Raw genomic sequence first — 24373 nt, 5'->3', positions numbered from 1 at the left:
GAAAAAAGAGATTACTTGCCAATTTCTCAAACGTTTTAAATAAAGAGCCATTTTATGAAACCAAAGGAAATATTATATTACCCTAGCACTTAAAATCTGTACTTGCTGAAGGCTATATTTGTTAATATCAAAAGTCTAAGAAGAAAAGAACAAGCATTGCACCATCTTGTTCTTGAATGGCCAAATACAGACAACCTACTCATCAAGTGTGGTAAGGGACTCTGTCAAAGGTTTGGTTTATCTCCTGCATTAAAGAAAACAGGATTGCTTCCTAGTAAATGTGTTAGTATTTCAGCTCTTTCTAACTACATGCTTCAATATTCAAGACCATATTAAAGCGGCTCATCTCTCCTTCTAGCCCCCTTTGCTTATTCTTGTTCTCTAAGGATCTACCAATTCAAATAAGCATTTTTATATCATTTTACTTGCTGGGATTGTCTGCATCTTTCCTGCAGGCACTTGTGAAAATATAATGAAGCAGCAGCTTCTCCCAAGAGCCACAGCTCTAGATAGAGGAGAGTAGGAGGCAAATAGATTACATGACTTGACTGAGATCTCTCCAAACTAAAATTCACAGAGAACAGAGAACTGAATGCTGAGCATATCCTGAATCATCAATGATTTGCTTCAATATACTCATTCATCCTTAATTTCACATTCAATTGCTGTTGCTTTAAAATTGCATTAGAACATGATATTTGAATGAATAGGCTGCTGATGTGTATGCTGGAGGGGATCAATTTAAAGTCTTGGAGTTAATAATACAACTTTCAGAAATCCAGCTGCTAACAGTCCAGTATAGTGAACCACTGTACTGGCCACTGAATGGTGCAGTTGAGAGGGTGCTATGGATAGCCTGAAAATAACAATATCCCTTCTAGCTCAGATATAACATATGCACAAATCCCCACTGGGGCACATTGCTGAAATATGTTGGTGACCGCCACTAGAAATAAAATCTGCTACTGGAAATTCACTGTTTTCTCCTTGAGGTGATTAAAAGGTTAATAGAAAGTACTGATACATAATTCTTTGCACAGATATAAAGGCTTCATCAGTTACTGTGCTCCAAAGCAGATTAAAGCGTTTACATTCAATTCTTCATGCAATGAAAGGTGATATGGAGACCTACAAATTTTACTATATATTTCCAGCTACAGAACAGTTGTTGTATTGTTACTGGCTGCAGAATCAGATTTTTCACCAGGAGACAGAAAAATGGATTTTCTTTCCATTGTTACTCACCTTTTTAAGTTCAAATCATATCAAAATAGGAGGATTTGAGGTAAGGAACATGGTAAGGAACCATGGAGACAACGTAGCTAGTAGTCAAGACGGAAGAATTAGTCAGGAGGACCAAAGGACAAACTAAGAGGCAAGAGCAAGCCAGAATGAAGAATGACCAAGCATGTATGAAGACACCATTGCTCAAGAAGTTTTTGATGCTCAACCAGAAACTCTTTTATATTACATACTGCCCAGGAGGATCCAATCCACTGGGCAGTCTCAGTGGAATGACTCAGTCCAGGGCCTAAAAGCATTTCAATGGGAAGCTCCCGCACAGGATAGCTGTATATGGGTCCAGTAGTTATTAACACTGGAATCAGTCCTGCCCCCATTATTCCCATCATCAAAATCCTCCCCTCCCACCCAGTCAACTTGCTATTAATCCCATGGGGGGGGGGGGAGACGACTGTCTTTCTTAATGAAATATTAAGAATGCTCTCATAAGACCCCACTTAATAATACTGTGTGTGTGTGTGTGTGTGTGTGTGTGTGTGTGTGTGTGTGTGTGTGTGTCATAGAGCCATGCTATAGGAGCTTAGTAATACTACACTGAAATCAATACTTTGGCAACCTCATGAGAAGAGAAGACTCCCTGGAAAAGACCCTGATGTTGGGAAAGATGGAGGGTGCAAGGAGAAGGACGAGAGGACAAGATGGTTGGACTGTGTTCTTGAAGCTACCAGCATGAGTTTGACCAAACTGCGGGAGGCAGTGGAAGGCAGGAGTGCCTGGTGTGCTCTGTTCCATGGGGTCACGAAGAGTCAGACACAACTAAACGACTAAACAACAACAAATTTGTGGTTAAAATTGCTGAGCTGTGGTTTTGAAGCAAGATTACTATAATTATCCCTTCATTTTCCTGTTAGTTTCCTTTTTTAATTGCCCACTGTACTGTTATTGACTTATTATTGTTAGCAGTACAGTGGTACCTCAGGTTAAGAACTTAATTCCTTCCGGAGGTCCGTTCTTAACCTGAAACTGTTCTTAACCTGAGGTACCACTTTAGCTTATGGGGCCTCCCACTGCTGCTGCTGCGCCACCACCACGCAATTTCTGTTCTCATCCTGAAGCAAAGTTCTTAACCCGAGATACTATTTCTGGGTTAGCGGAGTCTGTAACCTGAAGCATATGTAACCCGAGGTACCACTGTAATGATAGAGGTCTACAAACTTTTGTTGATTTTATGACGTTCCTTGTGCCCATCAAAGGATTATCTATATCTATCTGTCTGTCTGTCTGTCTGTCTGTCTGTCTGTCTATCTATCATCCTTTGATGGGCACAAAGAACATCATATATATGTGTCTGTGTCTAAAATCTCTCAATCTGTTCTACCTCCCCCACCCCAAATTCTAGCTTTATATAATGGTAGGAATAAAAAATAAACACTCCCACAACCAGTATATCACTTTTCCTCATTACAACTGCAGCCTTCAGAAAGTGTTGTCAGCTGATCAGAATGTGCTGTTTACAGAGCTGATATAGGTGATCAGATGGAAAGGGGGGGACACAGTGTGCATACATTTTTTAAAAGATTAACATATTCTTATCTCTTGCATTACTTGGCCTTTGGGCCTCTGAATATGAAGTTCACCTTAACTAGCTCAATGTTCCACACTAACTGTTAGCAGCTCTCCAGAGTGATTTGCCACTAAGCAAAGCTCACTGTTTATATAACGCCCATATATCTCCTCACCAGCAAGTAGTTTTTCATGGATTATCTCTGTGATACCTTAAAAAACCTTACAACTATATTCTGTCATAATCTTATTATTAGCTAGAGCCCACTTTGTCAAATACATGAGCTAAACTTATAAGGCTACAAGTCTAACCACATATATTCAGAAGTAAGTCCAACTTAATTCAATGAGGCTTACAGTCAGATAAGTGGAGTTAGAATTGCAATCTACATTGGTTTTCATTGTTATGATTTTTTTGTGGGGGAGGTGAAAGAAGTATGCGGAAAGACTGCTACCTGTGGAAAGGGGGTCTTGTAGCAGTTCATTATGGGGTGAAAATGGTCTGGACCATCACCCGCCATCCCTCTTCCAAGCAACTCTAATTATTATTTAGGAGAGGCCTTTTTTACATGTGCCATTTTTTTTCAAGCTGCACCTGCAAAATGCCATTTTCTATCCAATTAGAAAATGCTTAGGAACCAATGGGAGCTTTCTTTCTAAGCCTTATCACTATGCAGAGGTAGCAATCTTCCATGGCTCATAACTGGGGAAGGAAGGTCTAAGGCTCTCATTCCCATGCACTCTGGCCCCACTGACAATTGCCCCTCTCCTGTAACAGCTGCTTGCCAAAAATCTAGTTTGGCCCTGGTTACCAAGACCTATAGAGAGTTAAATTCCCTACTTTGAGAAAGAGTTGTAAGGAACTAAGCATTAGCAGTGCACAGTGTTAAAGGACCAAGAATCTGAGTCAAATGATTTGCATTTAAATTAGCCAACTGGACGGTTCACTGATTTTTTGCCAATTTCACCTCTGTCATCTCTCTGCATCTTGCACCAGAGCTTCTATGAGAAATATCCTTTAGAGCAGACATTTTTCTGTGTAGAAAAGCAAGGTTCCCTTTCATTTCAGTCAATGTTGTTGTTTAGTTGTTTAGTCGTGTCCGACTCTTCGTGACCCCATGGACCAGAGCACGCCAGGCACTCCTGTCTTCCACTGCCTCCCGTAGTTTGGTCAAACTCATGCTGGTAGCTTCAAGAACACTGTCCAACCATCTCGTCCTCTGTCGTCCCGTTCTCCTTGTGCCCTCAATCTTTCCCAACATCAGGGTCTTTTCCAGGGAGTCTTCTCTTCTCATGAGGTGGCCAAAGTATTGGAGCCTCAGCCTCACGATCTGTCCTTCCAGTGAGCACTCAGGGCTGATTTCCTTCAGAATGGAGAGGTTTGATCTTCTTGCAGTCCATGGGACTCTCAAGAGTCTCCTCCAACACCATAATTCAAAAGCATCAATTCTTTGGCGATCAGCCTTCTTTATGGTCCAGCTCTCACTTCCATACATCACTACTGGGAAAACCATAGCTTTAACTATGCGGACCTTTGTTGGCAAGGTGATGTCTCTGCTTTTTAAGATGCTGTCTAGGTTTGCCATCACCTTTCTCCCAAGGAGCAGGCGTCTTTTAATTTCGTGACTGCTGTCACCATCTGCAGTGATCATGGAGCCCAAGAAAGTAAATCTCTCACTGCCTCCATTTCTTCCCCTTCTATTTGCCAGGAGGTGATGGGCCCAGTGGCCATTATCTTCGTTTTTTTGATGTTGAGCTTCAGACCATATTTTGCGCTCTCCTCTTTCACCTTCATGAAAAGGTTCTTTAATTCCTCCTCACTTTCTGCCATCAAAGTTGTGTCACCTGCATATCTGAGGTTGTTGATATTTCTTCCAGCAATCTTAATTCCGGCTTGGGATTCATCCAGCCCAGCCTTTCACATGAAGAATTCTGCATATAAGTTAAATAAGCAGGGAGACAATATACAGCCTTGTTGTACTCCTTCCCCAATTTTGTTTTTTCTTCTTCTTTTTTTAAATAAATTTTTTATTAATTTTCCAATTTTTAACAAACACAACAAAAACAACATAGAAACAAACACATAAATTCATAATTTCTTAACCTTATTTCCATAAGCCTCTTTTCTCGGACTTCCCCATACCTTCCCCTTTTTGCATCCTTTTATTTTTAACAATTATTCAACAACCCTTTTAGCCAATTAAATATAAATTCATTCTCCCTTTCAATTTCACCCTAAATCAAACAAAATTTACCGCTGTAATTCTACGTCTTCCTCTCCCTTAGCATTTTAGCACTCCTCAATTTTATAGTAGCTCTTAAGATATATTTTAAACTTCTTCCAGTCTTCTTCCACAGTCTTTTTCTCTTGGTCGCGGATTCTGCCGGTCATTTCTGCCAGTCCCATAAAGTCGATCACTTTCGCCTGCCATTCCTCCAGCGTGGGTAGCTCTTGTGTCTTCCAATACTTTGCTAGAAGAATCCTTGCTGCCGTAGTAGCGTACAAAAAGAAGTTTTTATCCTTCCTCGGCACCAGCTGGCCGACCATACCCAAGAGAAATGCCTCTGGTTTCTTATGAAAGGTGCATTTAAGTACTTTCTTAATCTCATTATAAATCATTTCCCAGAAGGCCTTAATCTTTGGGCAGGTCCACCAAAGGTGGAAGAAGGTACCTTCAGTCTCTTTACATTTCCAACATTTGTTATTGGGCAAATGATAAATCTTCGCAAGCTTGACTGGAGCTTGACCTGTAAATCATTTTCATAATGTTTTCTCGTAAGGCATTACATGCCGTGAATTTAATACCTGTGGTCCATAACTGCTCCCAGTCAGCAAACATAATGTCATGACCTATGTCCTGTGCCCATGTAATCATAGCTGGCTTCACTGTCTCATCTATTGTATTCCACTTCAACAGCAAGTTATACATTCTTGATAAATTCTTAGTATTGGGTTCTAACAGTTCTGTTTCTAATTTCGATTTCTCCACCTGGAAACCGATTTTCCTGTCTTGTTTGTAGGCCTCCATTATTTGAAAATAATGGAGCCAATCCCGTACCTTGGACTTTATTTTCTCAAAACTTTGTAGTTTAAATTCACCACCTTCTTGTTCTAAAATTTCAGAATATTTTGGCCAATTAGTTCTCATATTAAGTTTCTTTACCTCCTTAGCCTCCATTGGTGAAAGCCACCTGGGAGTTTTATTTTCCAGTAAATCTTTATACCGAATCCAAACATTGTATAGTGCTTTCCTAACAATATGATTTTTAAAACCCTTATACACTTTAACCTTGTCATACCAAATATATGCATGCCAACCGAAGCTATTATCAAATCCTTCCAAGTCTAGAATGTCTACATTTTCAAGAAGTAGCCAGTCTTTTAGCCAGCAGAAAGCTGCCGATTCATAATACAATCTTAAGTCCGGCAGGGCAAACCCCCCTCTTTCTTTAGAATCAGTAAGTATCTTAAACTTTATTCTGGGCTTTTTGCCCTGCCAGACAAATTTAGATATATCTTTCTGCCACTTCTTGAAACAGTCCAATTTATCAACAATTTGTAATGTCTGAAACAAAAATAACATTCTAGGCAATACATTCATTTTAATTACTGCAATTCGACCTAACAAGGAAAGCTTCAGGTTCGAACATATTTCTAAATCTTTCTTTATTTCTGTCCAGCACTTGTCATAATTATCCTTAAATAAGTTTACCTTCTTAGATGTCATGTTAATCCCCAGGTATTTTACACTCTTTGCCACCGTTAACCCAGTTTCCTCTTGGAATCTCTCTCTTTCAACATTCTTTAAGTTTTTTTCCAGTACCTTAGTTTTTTGTTTATTCAACTTAAATCCTGCGACCTGACCAAATACTTGAATTAATTCTAGGACTCTTTTGGTACTAGTGTCTGGCTCTTGCAAAGTCAATACTAAGTCATCTGCAAAGGCCTTCAATTTGTAATGTCTGGCTCCGAATCCTTCCCCAATTTTGAACCAATCAGTTATTCCTGTACCACAATAAATTAGAAAGCATTGGTTAACATGCCTTCTAGGATCAGCCCTTCACACTGACAGCATTGTTTTTATTACAGTATTAGCAGTGTTTCTTCACTGTGCTTGGTTCATGAAAAAACAAATTGGTTGCACCTTCCCAGTTTTCTAAAAATCTCTGATCACCAACAGACAACAACCTTCTTCTTCTTCCTGTTAGGACCAGTGCTGGGAGAAACATCTGGGAGGTTTTTCTTTCGATATTGAACTTATTCAGTTACAGATAAGTAGCCGTGTTGGTCTGCCATAGTCAAAACAAAATAAAAAAAATCCTTCCAGTAGCACCTTAAAGACCAACTAAGTTAACTTATTCAGGTTATTAAGACTGAGAAAAACGGTGTTTACTAACTAACAGGCTCAGAGAAACCCAGTCTCCTATTTCAGCTACTTCTAGAAATACCTTTGCTAAAATTGAGTATATAATATCATGATAGTGTTTAGTTGTATTGACATTCATTTTTCATTGTTGGTGTCCTAACAAGAGATAATGGGGAAAGAACACTATAATTTATAGCAGTTAAGAATATGCCCAATTATAAATAATACATTGACCATCAACTGATGGGTCAAGAATTGAAATGTAAACCCAACTTCTACTGCAATCTTAACCCTGTTTATACATTTCTACTGGTTTCAATGTGGCTTCCTTCTAGGGAAGCACAGATAGGATCGAGAACATATTCAGCATATTCCTGAAACCCAAATTCTTGACACTTGTACATCATTTCTTGAAGGGAGATACTATTTATATTATTTATGGTTAGCTGCTGCAAGAGTCAGAAATAGCTCCATAGAAAAGTGCTTTGTGTAGAGACATCTGCTGTTTTCTAGAGCATGTTATATATTACTACCTCAGTTTTCAAATTCAGGAGCTTAGTATTTCATGAGAGGCTGCAGTAGGCCACAGAAAAATCCACATTTCTCAGGGCTGTCATTTTTAGTACCTCGGGCGTCTTTGTCACCCTGAAGTGGCAAAAGATTCCTTGAATAAATCCACATTGTTCTCAGCAACTCTGACAACAACCAGTGCAACAGGTTTTGAGATTTCTGACTCAGTTAGTTGAAATGCACTGTCGTAGAGAGCCAGTGTGGTGTAGTGGTTAAGAGCGATAGTCTTGTAATCTGTTGAACCGGGTTTACTTCCCCGCTCCTCCACATGCAGCTGCTGGGTGACCTTGGGCTAGTCACACTTCTCTGAAGTCTCACAGCCTCACTCACCTGGCAGAGTGTTTGTTGTGGGGGAGGAAGGGAAAGGAGAATGTTAGCTGCTTTGAGACTCCTTAGGGTAGTGATAAAGCGGGATATGAAATCCAAATTACTATTCTTCTTCTTCTTCTTCTTCTTCTTCTTCTTCTTCTCATCATCCATGTTTCATCAATTTTCCACCTGCTGCATCCTTCTAGCAGATTCCTCCAAAGCTATTAAATGGCAGATAGGAAACTCACTGGCAGAGCAGCTCTATGGTGTGGGGATTCTTGGGAGGGGGCAGAATATGTGGCAGAGTAACTGCCACAGCCAGTGCCCTCTGCCAAGGAAGAAAGTAGAGTTGTGAGTTTATTCTCCTGCTTTTTAACCTTTCCTCCTCAATGGAACAGAATTTACAATGTTATCTTCAGCCCAAGTGTAGCCATATGTGTATAAGGGGAATGAGGGGGCCAATGGATCCATGGATTCCCTCAACATGCTTTTTCTGGGTCCACTGCCAAATAGGGGAACTGTGGTGGCAGCAGAGCTTTGAGCCATCATATCAAGAGGCCTCCAGCAGTGGGAGACCCACAAAACCCTATGGCCTCTCAGCCACCCTCCCAGAGAGCAGAGGATTGTTCTCTTAATAACTTCCCTGATGGAAAAATATCTCCTCCTCAGAAGCATGTGGACATACATTCTCCTGTATCAGTATGTCTATCACTTGTTCCCAGCTACAACATGCAGTGAGAAAATCTATTATAAAATTAGACTGCCAGCGTGAAAAGAGAAAACTGAGGGCTGGGGGCACACACCATATAAATAAATGATAATTCTGATCCTATTTTGCAGCTTTAGATACAGAAGATTCAAATACTACTTCCTGAAGCAAGAAAATCTTCCATGCCTAGCGGTTTAAAATGATGAGGGGGGTTGTTAGAGGGAAGGTTTTGCTCACACAGAATACTTCTTTGAGGGATTCGCAAAGGGGGGGAAAGAGAGAAAAGCTATTTTAGCCAATTCTAGCGTTCAAAGGCTTTCTTAGGTTATAACTGAAGTATTTTTCTCTTCTATTGTAAATGAAGAATCCTCTGAATCTGAGAGCTCTGGATTATGAGGGACATAGAAATATGGCTCAGGAATTGATCCAATCATTACTGAGTCCAACTCCTTCCCTTAAAGCCAACACTCTCAAGCGATTATGTATCCAAGTCAGATTAGAGACTGAGAGTACAGGCAAATGATATTCAACACACTAGAGATGCCTGTAGGACAAGGAATATATTTAGCAAAGCTCAGCCAGATGGCTAACACACATATACGGCTGGCCCAAGGATTCTTGTTCCCTTAGGAAAAATGAAATGTTGCCCCCACAACTCTCTTGTGTCTTATCATAGGTTATAGCTCAGCAGTTGCATATTAAACAATGAAATGAATTAAGCATTAATTTCTCATTCTCATTTTCAGTGTCTGTGACTTCTTTACTTTTCTCCTTTTACCGCAGCATCTGTGCTTCCTGAAGCTGTTTCCCGAGTTGTGGCTGCTATTGCATGCTGACAGCTTCTAGGAGTAACAGGTGGGAGCTGAGTGCAGGGTGGGGACCCAAAGGTGGACAAAATACTCCAGAAAGAGCACAATGTATATTCCACCAAAGGTACTAAGCATCCTATATACCCCATACACCATTGTGTTAAACAGAGAAGTGCATGAGCAAGATGAGTAATACTCATGAGGTATTACTCCTCTCCCAACACCCCATAAACCCTGAGAAATGGCTTCAACTAGCCAGCTAAACCAGGAGAAGGTAGCCAATGGGTCTCAAATCCTTGGTGAGTTAGGGACTTTTCCAGTATGCAAAGGCAGGCTCTGGCTAATTGAGCGGGCAAAACCAATAGCAGGTCCAAAGGTCAAGAAGGTGGTTTCTGCACATGCTGTAGAGGGAAGTGAGGGGCAGATGGGGCTTACCAACCTGGGAAGGTAGCCCATCTAGGAGAAGGAAAACGCTTATCATAAGCCTCCACTGCCTTGTAGGATATCTTCAGAAGAAAATGCTAAGGAGTAAACCCTACATAAATCCAGAGTGGAGTCCTTAAGGTGGTTGCATGGTGCCTTGTATGCCTCCTTGTAACAATTCCTGCAGCCAAGCTGGTGTCATACATATTGCTCTGCTTGCCTTTGGCTGAGGGGGGGGGGGAGTCTTGTTCTCTGGGCAGCCCATGACCTCCATATGAACTGCCCAGGTTTGTGCCCCAGGGAGATCATTTTGGTGCTGCAGAACAGCAGTTTGACTTTGGGCCCCTTTGATCTTTCCCATAGTTATATAGGGGCTACATCAACCAATGGATAAGATGCCAAGCTACTTCTCTGTGTGTCTTCTCCAAAAGTGCCGTCAGTGGATCTCTCTCCCAGACATTGACAAAGTTGCTTGAGGCAGCTTCCTGATTGTTTAATTTACCTCTAGCTATGGGCTACAGAAGTGTGGGGAATGTTTGTTCCCCCAAATGCTGCTGAATGACAGCTTCTACACTGTTAAGTGATTGCTGAGTCATGGCTATTTAAAGTACCTATAGGGACAACCCAATTGCTGATGAAGAATCAATTTTGAAACAGTTCATTATCCGGAAAAACTGTTCTACGTTTGGAGCACCTATCACCGCACATCTACAGGGTTTGGACTGTTGAAAGGCAATTTGCCTTCATTTCAGCATTCTCTGATACTGACTGACTACGCTCTCTAATTCCATTCATGGTATATTTACTCGACTCCTATTATTTATGACTTGATGCAAGAAGTACATAGTTTCTGCTCATGATCTGTGAAATAATATAAGGTTATAAGTATTTTGTTAGAACGTTATTAGCCGTGTGTTGCTTGTGGTTGTCCAGAATGACAGATACATCAGACCCAGCAAACATCACCTATGATGGGAGTTATAATTCAGCAATGTCTGGAGGGTCAAAGGTTCACCACACCTGGAGCACAGCATACTACAGATTTTTTTAATTTGTTTAATTGTAAGCCAAACTAAAGGGCAGGATTTTAACATTTTCCTGTAAATAAATATTGGCAGTACCATGCAAAAAAAAAGGTAATACTCCCCTCAAAGTGAAGAGGACATGCATCAACCATTATGCCCTCCTTTAAAGTTTGATTTTTGAAATCAATGAAAGAGGTGTGAGCAACATATGGTCTTAAGAATGCAAGGAGCGTATTTTTGTATGGTTGACACAGTTCTAGTCAATTCGTGAACAGCTTGATCTATATTTTAAATATGATTAAAGGTGTAATCGACATCTCTGCATGTGAAGTCAGTCTCACAACTCCAACTGGGTTTTAACTGATGGGAATTGCATCCTTCCTTGACCTCACAGCTGCTGAGCAGAATATGATGAAAGACTCAGAAAGCAAACAAAACAGTCTCCTAACAATTCAGATTTCGGGAGTTCTGCACCCACCTCATGAGTTTAAGAATCTGTTTGTCACCACAATAGAATAAAGTGCAGGTGCACAGTTCCGTTTCATTTTGTATTGTAAATAAAATTGCATTAAGCAGTTTTCAAAAGGGATTTAGTGGGCACGTCATGAAATCTTTCAAACAAAATTGTAAAATATGTACACCTGACCCTTGTCATCTGAAACTTGAAATCAGTTGTACAAAAATCCACAGATCCTCTTTATTTACCACCCCCCATTCCACCGATGATTATTTTCATGCAATTTAATGCATTGATTTGGTAATAAAACTATTTCCCATTTAGAACCATTGATATTATTTTAGTCTGTGTATCAAAAGAAAACTGCCCAGAGGTGAGTTATGAACGCTTATTTTTATTTTAGTCTGTTTAAATAAACTAATATAGAATTTTTAATCCAAATATTAGAGCAAAATGATCAGGGCAGTGCTATGTGAAGATGCTCGGTTCCTGCAGGACCAGTTTTCCCTTCTTTCATCTGCTGGCAGTAGAGAGAGAGAACCTTCCAATTCATTATTGCCCAAAACACAATACTATTTTTAAAAAAGAAAAAAGGATATGACATATGGTACTCAATATTTAACTCATCCCAGTTGTGCTCCTCTCCCCTAACCCATCAGGTATACAGTAGAAGTTCAAAATGATGCAGGAACTAACTTCAAATTAGGCAGCCAAAATAAAAATTGCTAATTCAAACGGCCTACTTTACATGCTTTTTAGACAGAGTACAGGATTTCTGGTCACAGAATTCCATATACCATTCTTATGGGAGACTTCAATATTACTGTCAGATTTTATCACTGTTTTTAGCATTGTTGCCTTAAATGTGAGCCCATAAGTATTACTGCTTTTCTGCTATAAATAGGACTTGGCACAAAATGCCTAAGGCCAGTATCTGAGCTGGTCGAGAGCACCGTAGAATATAATGCTTTTGTACCAGAACTTCCAGTGTAATGAGTCAAAAACAGACTGCTAACACCAAGAAACAGCTGCCTTCCTCCTGCTACTACTGTAGCAATTGTCTTCTCCACTGTCACGTTATTTAATTGAGCAGAAACAAGTGCTGAAAATTGCTGGGTATTTGTGGAAGATGCATTTGCAGTCCTTTTTCTCAGATCTGTTAATTACTCTTTGAAAAAAATAAAACCGTGTCCCTCCCAAGTTCATTGGCCAGTCATTTCTGGTATCTCATCATTGTCAATTCCTCTATATTAAAATTGCTTTCATATTCTCTGGGCAAAATCCAGCCAAAGTTTGTTCACTGCTTAAGTCTTCAATTTCATACAAATGCTTGAGCTAAACAGGGCTTGCTTCTGAGCAGATATATATGTGTTTGCACTATTAATGTCCCATTCATGCAGAACTCTCCCATTGAAATCTATGGGTGGTATTCAACTAAGTTTGATTCAGACCAAACTACAGTGGTACCTCAGGTTAAGTACTTAATTTGTTCCGGAGGTCCGTACTTAACCTGAAACTGTTCTTAACCTGAAGCACCACTTTAGCTAATGGGGCCTCCTGCTGCCGCCACACCGCCAGAGCACGATTTCTGTTCTCATCCTGAAGCAAAGTTCTTAACCTGAAGCACTATTTCTGGGTTAGCGGAGTCTGTAACCTGAAGCGTATATAACCTGAAGTACCACTGTAAAATTAATTAACATGACTAAGCTAGGGTCATTATTTTGAATGGGTCCACTAGCTGACTAAGAAATACTAGATTGTGCCCCATTTATGTCATTTATGGCTGCTGTATCAGTGTTTGGCCGAGGATATCAGAAACACCCATAGAACAAGAAGCCCAGGGCTTTTTTTTTCAGCCAGAAGTCACCGGAAATCAGTTCTTGCACCTCTTAGGTGGGCACCATTCCTATTATAAGAGAACAATGGAAGTGTTTGTGATGAGTTCCAGCACCTCTTTTTCTCGAAAAATAGCACTGCATAAAACATTGCTAGTTCCAGGGGGCAATTATATCAGGAATTTCTGTTTTATTTCATCTACATTTCAAAAAGATGATTTAGAAGTTGATAAATCTGGTAACACACACTTCTCTTTTTGTTTAGGCTTGTTAACAGATGGATAATACTAAAAAAGAAAGGGTAATATATCTGTAGTGCTCATCATTCCTGCTTTACCATATGTGCCAAGCCTAGATAAAGGATGGTGGAAGGCACATATCTCTGCATACTAATTTGACAAGGCTGCAAACTTCTGCACACTTCCTTGGAGTAAGTTCCACTGAATTCAGTGAGGTACATTCTTGTGATTGAGCTGAACTTGCCTTCTAAAAGCACGGTATTCCTTTGGATCCAAGGTATATGTTATTGAAGGGAAGGTGGATAGGAAGTTCAATTTCTGAATGAACCTTATGGTGTAGGTACTTTCCAAAACAAAATTTTGCACTGTATAATAGAAAGTCCCAGCAGCTGCTAGGATATTCAAAACCATGAGATTTAGCCATTAGTCCACTGAGCAACTTAAAGTGGACTTAAATGCATTCAGAAATAAGTAAGCAGATTAATGAAAATTTAGAGAGGATTTGTACTCTTAAACCTGCATTGGTGTAAATGTGTAGCTTTTCTCCAAGCTTCACAGTGTTACATAGAACAAGAATTTTACTTTGTCCAGTGAATCTCTTGTTACTAAAGAGAGAGAGAAATCACATGAGCTGCAGTTGCCCCTTCTAAACTATACATAACCAAAGATGGCATAGCAGAACTATGGATTTTAAATCCAAACTGGAACCAGCTATTTCATATAGAATACATTTTTTAAATTGCAGTGTCATAATCTTTCGATTCAGTGGGGGGGGGGGTAGTCCAGGAAAATGAAAGAATCAATGAATAAAAGCCAATACTTTTTGAATGGGATAAAAGCTACACTAATAAAGCAAGGCCTTGACTTCTTTATCCTAAAGTGTTTAGGCTTCAGAAGATTTTTTTCCAAAGGTTCCATTTCTTTTATATTCTAAAGATCTAAACTACATCAAACTGGGAACATGCCTGGGATATTAATTTCCAATGCAGACCAGTAGGATACATCTGCTTATATAATGAGGGAAGTAAATAACTTGGAATTTTATTTAAAATAATTAAATATACATAGCTCACACAAATCTCCATATAACCAATATATGCAACCTAGTAAATTGCAGGAGCATTTACCAGTGATGTGTTATCATAACATGCACAAGCACAGCTGTTCTATTTTCAACACTTCTCATGACCTCATTGGATCACATTCCCTGAGCAATGGTTTACATGGCTTGTGGCATTCCCTCCACTGAGGTGGTCAGCTTAATCTTTCAGAAACCTTTTTCATGGTACTCCCTGCTTTTCTTGCAACCTTCGTAGTCTTGACATCATTGGTGTTTTGTTGAGATATGATACAGATGTCTTGTTCTCCCTTTGCCAATAGCTTAATATGATTTTTCTTTTAAGTCTACAAGTCTATGGTTCCTCTGCAGCAGTTGGAAGGAAATTAAACTGTTGCCTATTCTTTTTTTCTTTTTACTTCTGATGTCTTTTTTCACTTATGATCCCAGACTAGAAATAAACTGTAATTTTAAAACGTAGTACATTCTCTTAAGTGGTTAATATAAAAACATTGATCTTTCTGCAGCATTGTCTTTATATGGAAGGTCATTGAAAGAAGAGTACCAGGGAAAGAAGTGGTGCTAAAGTAAATATATTTCCTTTCTCTTTCAATTCTACCTAGCTTGAGAAACAAGGAGAGGAACTGAAAGTGGGAGGGCAGGTTTCACTGAAACAAGCAGGATCAATATTATACCAAGCGCTCTCTCTCTCTCTCTCTCTCTCTCTCTCTCTCTCTCTCCCTTACCTTCCTTCCTTTCCATGAAACAGCCAGGAGCTATTTAACAGTAAAAACTTAAATATATATAATTCAAATCCAATTACAAATATAGACTATGATTTTTTTAAAAAAAATCTCCATTTAAAAGGCTTGTTGGAGAAGGAAGGTCTTCAGCACACACTGGAAAGACAATAGAGACATCATGCAGACAGCTCCACAAAGGGGCAAAACAAGGACTGAATCGTGAGAAATAATGAACAGGCAGGCAACTGAGCTGTACTGAAGTAGCTAAATGTCAGAAAGAGCACAGATTTTCTTTTTAATAGTGATGTCAATATCCCTTTGAAATTCAGGTTTTTATTTTGTAATTAAGTCCCAAGTTGTCCTCCCTTTCAAAACTTCCCTACCTTCCAGCATCAGCAGTGAGGTAGAAGTGATGCAAAGGGTAAGATTGTTCTTCAGACCTTCATTTGGCCTATCACGTGAATTTTCCTGTGCAAAGATGCCTGGGAGTTATAATCGGCCAAGCTTCTAGGTCCATAGAATTTCACTTCCTTCTCCCCCGACCCCCAGCCCATGGGTGCTGCATCTTGAAAGTTAAGTTTTGAAGATGGGGTCATGGGAACTCACAAGTCCTTTCTAAATAGTGAAGATAGGAAAGCGTTGCCTATCTCATCTGTTCATTCACCTAGTTCTCCACTACCCAGAATGTAGTGAACCTTTGAACAGGGTGCTTGCAAAAGAAAACCCACTGATGGAATGCTCCTATGGTGCAGCTCACCTCAAACCTGCCAGTGCCTTCCACTTTCCTTTTCCAAAGGGACTAGAAACTTACCTTGCAACAGAGGAAGGAGGCAGAAAGCAAGGGGAAACGGTATTGGTCCTGCTGGGGATTTTGAAATTGGTACATACATTGGCATATCCAGAAAGCAAGTAAACTCTTTGGGATAGGCTCTCCACTGCCCAAGCAACTGGGTCTCTGGGGAAGGTAAAATGGGATGTGGCAAAGGAAAGGGGCAGTTCTGAATTTTTTGCAAGCGCCTGACATGAATGCTTGCAAAGAAGCAATCTAAATGCTCACAGAGGTGCAACCCCTCTTCAGCTGAACAGGATGTTAGTCTGTCGCTACCCACCACAAAGTGGTGTTTTGCCATATTAATACTGAATGTTCTAAATAAACCAGATCACACTGTTTAGAAAGTTTCATGAAGTAAATGGCAAGATTTGGAAGTAGCATTCTAACCTCTGATGGGGACATTTCCCAAAATACTTTCCATGAGAAATGTCAACACAGCTGGAAACAATTGCAGATGGTTTCTTCTCCTGAGCCTGTATCTGAAGTTTTATACACTCCATCTATGCCTTACATTTGATGGTCATGTTGTCCAGATAAAAAGGCTTCAAATAATGCAAACTCCAAAAAAGAAGCAAAAGAACGAGAGAGGAGACAACACAGCAGGGCTGCAGCTTTGCAGCTTCAAGATTTTCTTCAAAATGCCAACATCTCATGCCATGCTGACTTGTCCCTGTCCACTAGGAGGGGAAATTGTTTCCAGTAACAAACATGTACCATTTGGGTATACTTGATTGTCTATACTTTATTTCTGCTATCAGTCTGTCCTTGAATAGTTGTTATTTTGCTGTTTGCCCAATTTCTCCTTCAGTGGCATTGTTGGGTAAGCAAAACAAGGTCATTTGAAATGCAACCTTATAATTCATTAATCATCTTATAGTGCCATCTTCAGTAATGGTGTGTAGTGGCTATATATCTTATTAGCATTTACATGGAATCATTAAACTGCATAATAAAATAATTGCTTAGTGGTGAGCTGGCTATTGAGACCACTGTAGAAGTCCTTATTATTTATTAGCCTATTCCAATCAAAGGTGTGTTTTTTGTTTTGTTTTTTGAGTGGGGTGTTCTTCCTTACAGCAACCTATGCCTCATTTATTTGGGGTTGGTCACCAGTCCACTTCAGCGTTTCGTTGAGTGCCTAGGAGCAAGTCTCATGCCCACGCCAAGCCAGACCACACATAAAGATGAGGTAAAGGACTGCTGGATGGTTAAGTATAGTCAAAGATGACTATGGGGTGCGGTGCTCATCTCACTTCAGGCCAAGGGAGCTGGTGTTTGTCAGCAGAAAGATTTCTGGGTCATGTGGCCAGCATTACTAAACCGTGAGAGAAGCCAGAGAACACGGAAATGCTGTTTATCTTCTTGACGCAGCAGTACCTGTTTATCTACTTGCACTGGTGTGCCTTCAAATTGCTAGGTTGGCAGAAGCTGGCACAGAGCAATGGGAGCTCATCCCATCGCACGGATTCGAACTGCCGACCTTCTGAACAGCATGTCCCAGAGGCTCAGTGGTTTAGACCACAGCGCCACCCGCTCCTGCCTTCTCATGCTGTGCCCAGATTGTAGAAGCAGGCTGGCATTGGTGCCTAATTGCATTCACTCCAGGTCAAACATTTGGGTGGTTGCAGATCCTGGTGGAGCTTTGTCCTCTCTTCCGCTTCCTGTCACTATCACCACAAAATTCCTCCTTCTGGGCCAAGCCTGGAGGGGAGAGAAGGCACAGCAGCTACCACTGCCCATTGCCTTCCTACTTCTCCCTTCTCTCAAGTTCAATACCTTGCTTTTCAAAAGAGATTCATACCATGCCATCTGCAAAAGAGAAAGTAGTACATGTTGGTGCAGGAGAATAGACAAACAGATGATTAAAGCTCAGCGTAGCTACCCCAGCTTTGTATCAGTATGTAACTTGAGGGTAGGGAGGGGGAAGAGAGGGAACAGAGGTATGTTGTCCAGAGTCCATAAAAACCTGGAGTTGGGCCCATAACTTGTAGCATTGTCAGGGCCAGCCCACCCATGAGGCAAGCTGAGGCAACTGCCTCAGGTGGCAGGATCCACTGAGGCAGCAAGACCCATCCTCCAAGAAATGCTTTGCTTGCTGCCACCACCTCTGCCACACACTCCTTGGAGGCTGGATCTGCTGCCTCTTTGGAAGCCCCCCAAATTCAGCCTCTATAGTGGCCTCTCAGTGAAGAGGAAGTTATGCTGGTCTCCTCCCACCCCTAGGAAGGAAATGGCGTGGGCTGCCCTCTGGGCTCTGCACCTACCTGGCATGATTCAGTGTGGGTCCCTTCTCCCACTTGCAACAATTTCCACTTCAACCATTGGGGAAGGTTGATTTGATTCCTCCCCACTCTTATTCTTGATGTAGAACTTCACTCACTCCTTTTTCCCTGGGTGGGGTGGGGGGTGCCAAAATGTCTTGGAACAGCCCTGAGCATTGTCATATATACCGGTATTTCTGTGATCATATAAGTAGCTGTTTTCTATAAGCTGTTACAGCTGGGCCTCAAGCATTCTTTACAGGTTTCTGGCATTCTAAGTGAGGACTTGCCAGTACCAAACATTTAATGCATCATAGAATTGCAGTTGCTTTCCCTATGGCAACAGCATATTGATTCATGGTAATTTTGTCTGAATCTCAAGCCCATGAATCACTGTTCTGAGTTCCAAAAGGCATGCCTTCCCACTCCTGCCATTGTATTTTATCACATTTCTCTTACACTAGTCCTTTGCTTATACAGTTAATGCTGTATAATTCTTCTATTACTATTGATGCCAATAAAGGGAATGACTTTTTAGATCCTCTGCACCTGGTGCCATCCACAAACTTCATCGGTGGCTGTCACAGCTCTATATCTATTGATTGTTTACTTTCCTACCTTTCTAAGACGTGTATAAACTTTGCACATAATGTTGTGTCAAATATTTTGCTGAAATCTTAATAGCAGGGCGGTTCGACTGGCGCCTTCATTATGCACCTTTTAGGTGTCAGGCAAAAACTTTCCTCTTCAACCAGGCCTTCAGCTGGTTAACATCTGATACCCTTTTATATCTGTTGTGGGAGGGGGAATTATTGGTTTTGTTCTGTTTTTATTTTTATTACGTATTTTGTGTTTTTTTCTATACTGTATGTTGTGAACTGCCCTGCTATACAAACTTAATAAAAATAAAAATAATAAATAAATAAATTTAATTGTGCAGAAAGCCTTTTCCTGTAGGGACTGTCATTTTTTATTGTCCTGAAAGCCCAGTCCTGTAAGCATGGGGAATCTGTGGCCTTTCCAGGTGTTGTTCAAGACCACCTCTCATCAGCCCAGCCAGAATTGCTAATAGAGACAATGGGAGATGTAGGCCAACATCATCAGCTTTGCTATTAAATTTGTCATGAACTGCTGTTTATACAATACCCACCACATTCACCATTTTACCCTTCACTTTTAATTACTCTTCTCTTTAATGTTTATTCAAAAGTATTTGCATACTACTGAAAACAAATGAGCACATTTGTCACTTTTATTTCCTCTCTTAAATATTTGTATAAACATATTCTTCTCCAATTATAAAACATATTCTGCATTTTTAAACTAATGCCCTTTTGTGATAGAGAATGCAATGATGTGTTGCTTCAGATGTACATATAAGACAGTTAAACTGATGAATATGTTTTAACAGATGCTTGCATTTGGATCATTTATTTAGACAGATATGGAACAAGTCCAAGACTTGACTTGCAAATATCAGTAAAGCTCTTGGTATGCACTGCTCCCAAACATCTGAAAGTATTTAGAAGGTCACTGTAAATAACAGTTGAATGGAGTTTGTATTTTGGTCATGTGGGCGACTAATTGTGCCTATGGGACTTGGCTGGGACAATAGGAAAATGGAGCAAATCTGCTCTGGAAGTGAATTGCCTAAATATCACCTTCTCTTAGCTTGCATGAGGGTTTTTCTAGGCGGGGAAAATGAGAGGGAAGCTACATGCTTTTCCTGGTTCTTCCTTGCACAGAATGACTCACCTCACCCATGAAGAGATGATAATAGGATTGGTAAGCAAGATGTCAGTCAATTGCCCCATCACTGCACTTGTTCTGCATATATTCTTCAGACTAAGAGTCAGAAGCAATTTCCACGGAAAAATTCATTTCAAAAACCTACAATAAATCAGTCACTCTCACTGTCACACACCACACAGCCTTCCCCATCCTGATACCTTCCAGATGTTTTGGACTACAAGTCCCATCAGTCCTGGTCGCTCTAGCTGGAGCTGTAGTCTAAAACATCTGGAGAACACCACCTTGGGGAAGGCTGATGCTACATTTCTATAAAGATGCTTGAAACTGACTGAATCCCTGTGCTTTCAGATTTGTTGTTCTTCGCAGGCTAGAAACCTGAAGTCTGATACATGTGTAGCTCAAGATGCCCTTGAACTAGAAAAAACACCTTGACTATAAAAACAAAACAGCTAGGACACTTCTAGGTCTCTCCCTTGAGAATGTGAACATGAAGCCTGTCCCAGAATGGTTGAAGTGTGCTTTCCACTTGCATTTGTTTTCTGGACTTCAGAACTCAGAAATGAGTCCTAGTGTCCCTACGGACACCTACAGTAGTCTCGCACAGCAAAATGCAAGTGTAAGAAGTCTAAGAGAGGAAACCAACCTTTCAGCAACACTCGCCACCCACTGTTACATATGAGTTTCAGCCAAGGGAATAGAGTAGTAATAGCATCCCATAACTCTCTTTTCACACAAATAAACTGGTTTTTAAAAAATAATCTTTCTGCACAGAATCTCCTCCTCTCTTCCAGAGTTAGGCAGAATAATGACTGAGAGGTGAGGATGCATTATTCATGTTACTTAACGTCTGCTTAAGCTGCCGTGTGTGTCAGATGGTGTGCATTTATTCCCAGCTTTTTAGAAATGAAGACCCGGCATGTTTTAGAGCCTTTCCACTGCACCTGAGAAATTAGTTTACTTTCCACTTAACTTCATTCAGAAAATAAAGGTTTGACTTGGAATTGGAAACCAGCCTTTGTGCAAGCCTTGCTCATCCTCCTTCCTTCACATCCGTTCTTTGTGTGTTCTCAAGTATATATAAAACTCTTCACCCCCAGGGCATTGCCAGTCATTCAGACTCAAGTTCTCAATAGGGCCTCTTCAAATCTAATATATATAAGAAAGTGCCCCTATTAAAACTTTCCCATTTCCTGAAATGCCCCTAACCAAAATCATTAAAGTATGTCTCAAGCCTGCCATGCAGTGCAGTCTATTTTCACTATAATCCTCCATCTAGAGCAATGACCACCGAAAGTAACAATAACTCCTAATAGTACCTACTTTAATTAGATGGACATTTGCTTTTGTTTAATGAATGAATCTTCTCTGTTTGTGGTTGCTCAGCCTCTGTTTATTCAACAGACAATATTCAATAAAGATTCTGCAGTGGCCTGGCTAAACAAAGGATATTGTGACTTCCTGCCTTCTCCACTTCCAGCATTATGTATAATAGGAAAAGTAAGAAAGGACAATGTAAGACCTAAACTGTAGCAAAAGAGAGATCCAATTAGAAGCCCTATCAACCCCAAAAATGTTAATCACTCTCAGGTCAGTCCAGTCCTCATTCTGAAAACTACAAGAAACCCGCTGGGGAATTTTGCATTTGCAAGGCAATCAGTGCTTGTTAACCAGTTGGCTGGCTGAATAGTTATTTTCAGATAAAACAACTTTTGATAAGGCATAATCCCATTGTAACTGTTGTCTGTTCTTTAACAGAAACTGGTATCCTTTTATTGAAGCTCCAAGTTCCCCAGGAACCATTTTGGAGAAGAAAGTGGGATGATACTAATTAGTGGATGCTGATGAAGAAGAGCAAAACAAGGATGCAGACTAGGGGTATGGAGACATCTACAGCAGCCCTGCCCCCTTAAATCCCACATGTGTTTACCATGCCCACTCCATCCTAGCCTTTCTGGGTTGCTAATGTCCATGACAGCTAACATAGAGTCCTCTCAGTTTTCACTAGAAAACTCCCTGAATTACTCCCCCCCCCACATGATAACTTTCTATTTAGACTTGGAATTAATTTAGACCAGGGTTTGTTTGTTTGTTTTGTATAGAGAATCTTGTTAGAAGTGGTACGGTTTGCTATAGTCTGTTTCTCAATTAATATCTGTTTGCCGTAGCCATAGAAGATGTGGCCTCAATTATTGGATGACCCAAGTCATTAGCTTGTCAGAAAGGCTGACAGGTTGCTGTCAGGTCAAATACACAAGATGCTATGGCATGTTTCATTAAAGTTTACACTAGCAGGGAATGTTGCTTGCAGATGAGAGATTATTCTTACTGTTTTTCAGAAGTTGTTGGTATCAAGGAACCGAAATACTCTCCTTAAGTCACACAACAATTATTTCTGGAAAGACAATGTAAAATGAGACTATTCACCTAAAACTATTATTTCAGTTTTAGAGTCCAAGATTATTCCATTGCAAAGATTATTTCATTGCAACCTCAGTCTTGGTCTAAGATTGGGGGGGGGGGGGCAATGTTGCATCATTGGGAGGAGGCCAGGTGCAGAGCCCAGTGTGGCTTGGCTTCCTCTCTTATGCTCAGAAGCAGCCAGCCACTAAAACACAGTATGCTCAGCCCTGCACTTGGCCTCCTTTGCCCCCTTAACATTGAGGGGGCTCGGCCCCCTGTCAGCCAATACTGAGGGGGCTGAAGACACCTCCACCCCTAGGAGTTGGCAAGCCTGCATCCTAGTTTGCATCTAGAATAGGTTGAGAGTGCAAACTGCAGCATTGGATGTGCATCCTTGTAAACCCAGTCTCCAGTTTTATAGTCATGCGTTTATAGCTGTAATCATCTGCAACAAATAACAGAGTGGAAACGGATGGAGCACAAAAGCTGCCACTCTCTGAATGACATCTCCCCTCTTTTGACTTGCACGGTTGGCTGAAATTAATTAATGTATGTTTCCAAGAAGAGTCCATTGTATGCTGCAGAAGTAAATAAATTATTAAATCTTTTCCCATTTAAAAAACAACACCTGAGCCTCTACTTTCTGAGATTATCATCGCAAGGAGGATTTTTTATATATATATATAAAAAATACAAGTACAGTACTTCCTTTCTGTGGAATAAGCATATGAACTAGGTGGGTGTTGCTTTTTAATTAGTAAATAAAGGGATGAACATTCTGGAGGTGGCAGTTTGCATCCCATATGGCACAGAACACAAAGTGCAAAAAGAAAAGAAAAAGTGTTTTTCAAACATTCTTAAATTTTAAGTATGCCAGTGAAGTACAGAAAATACGTGTTTAATGAGATCAGATTATTTTGAGTGATTTCTTCTGTCAAAATACTTATATTAGAAATGGTGTGTGTCTTAACTTCTTGTCAGAGTGCTCTTGCTGTACCCATCAGTTTATTATTCATTTTTCATAATTTTAGGGGGGGGCCCTTATCTTTCTTTAGGGTGCAATTGTCTGGGGATCCTATTAGCATCCTGTATGACTCACTGGCTCTTAGATGTATTTATGTGTCTGTTTCCCCAAGTACACATTGCATAATCATTTATTCTAGGGCAAATCTTAGCATATTCTTTAGAAGCCCGCTATGCCATGATTCACCCTTGCTCTTACACTGCATAACTGGAGATAGACAAGTCTCCCATGTTTTACTGGGTTCTTAGACTTCTGAACAGAAACGATGCAGCATTTGCTGTAAAGTTAGTGTGGCAAAACTACAGAGAAATAATTATGAGAAGCTACATAACTTTCTGTTTGGCTGCAAGTAGAGACAGCCATAACACAGGTAGATAATTAGCACACATATCAACTAGGGTTCCTCGTTGCAGAAGGATCACCCAAGAGAATAGGCAACTTTCCCACTTTCCAGTCTCCCTGCATGCTAGAAATGTGGCCATTAACCAAGTTAAATGTGGGTGTTATTACATGGTTGGTTTTTGTTCCAAATCAGAATCAGTGCCACCTCAAATATTTAAAAATAGACTTGCAAGATGCACTTTAATCGTTCTTAAATTGTCTTGTCCCAAAATTCCATGTACAAAGAGCAGAAACACATACTTTAATATATATACATTATTTACAAAAAACAATGCATGCAACCTACAAAATGCCCTCCTTAGTACTGACATGTTTGCCACCAATAGAATAGAATAGAATAGAATAGAATAGAAT

The 24373-nt window shown here is 40.3% G+C and overlaps 1 protein-coding gene and 1 long non-coding RNA gene across 7 annotated transcripts in view; one reads left to right on the top strand and one right to left on the bottom strand.

Moving 5' to 3' along the window:
* Positions 1–24373, top strand: part of TAMM41 (TAM41 mitochondrial translocator assembly and maintenance homolog) — a 148121-nt gene that overhangs the window by 54824 nt on the left and 68924 nt on the right. The window lies entirely within an intron of this gene.
* LOC307211086 overlaps positions 1–24373 on the bottom strand; it is a 109538-nt gene that overhangs the window by 51749 nt on the left and 33416 nt on the right. The window contains exon 2 of one of the 3 annotated variants that reach the window (XR_013836281.1): positions 22270–22585. The exons of the other annotated variants lie outside the window; for them this stretch is intronic. This is a non-coding gene — a long non-coding RNA (uncharacterized lncRNA). Of the gene's footprint in view, positions 1–22269; positions 22586–24373 lie in introns of those variants that run through there. 3 annotated transcript variants of the gene reach the window in all.

This window comes from Podarcis cretensis (assembly GCF_951804945.1).
Source record: "Podarcis cretensis genome assembly, chromosome: 2".
NCBI lineage: Eukaryota > Metazoa > Chordata > Lepidosauria > Squamata > Lacertidae > Podarcis > Podarcis cretensis.
The sequence above is the reverse complement of the archived record's forward strand: the minus strand, read 5'-3'. Positions and strand labels throughout refer to the sequence as shown.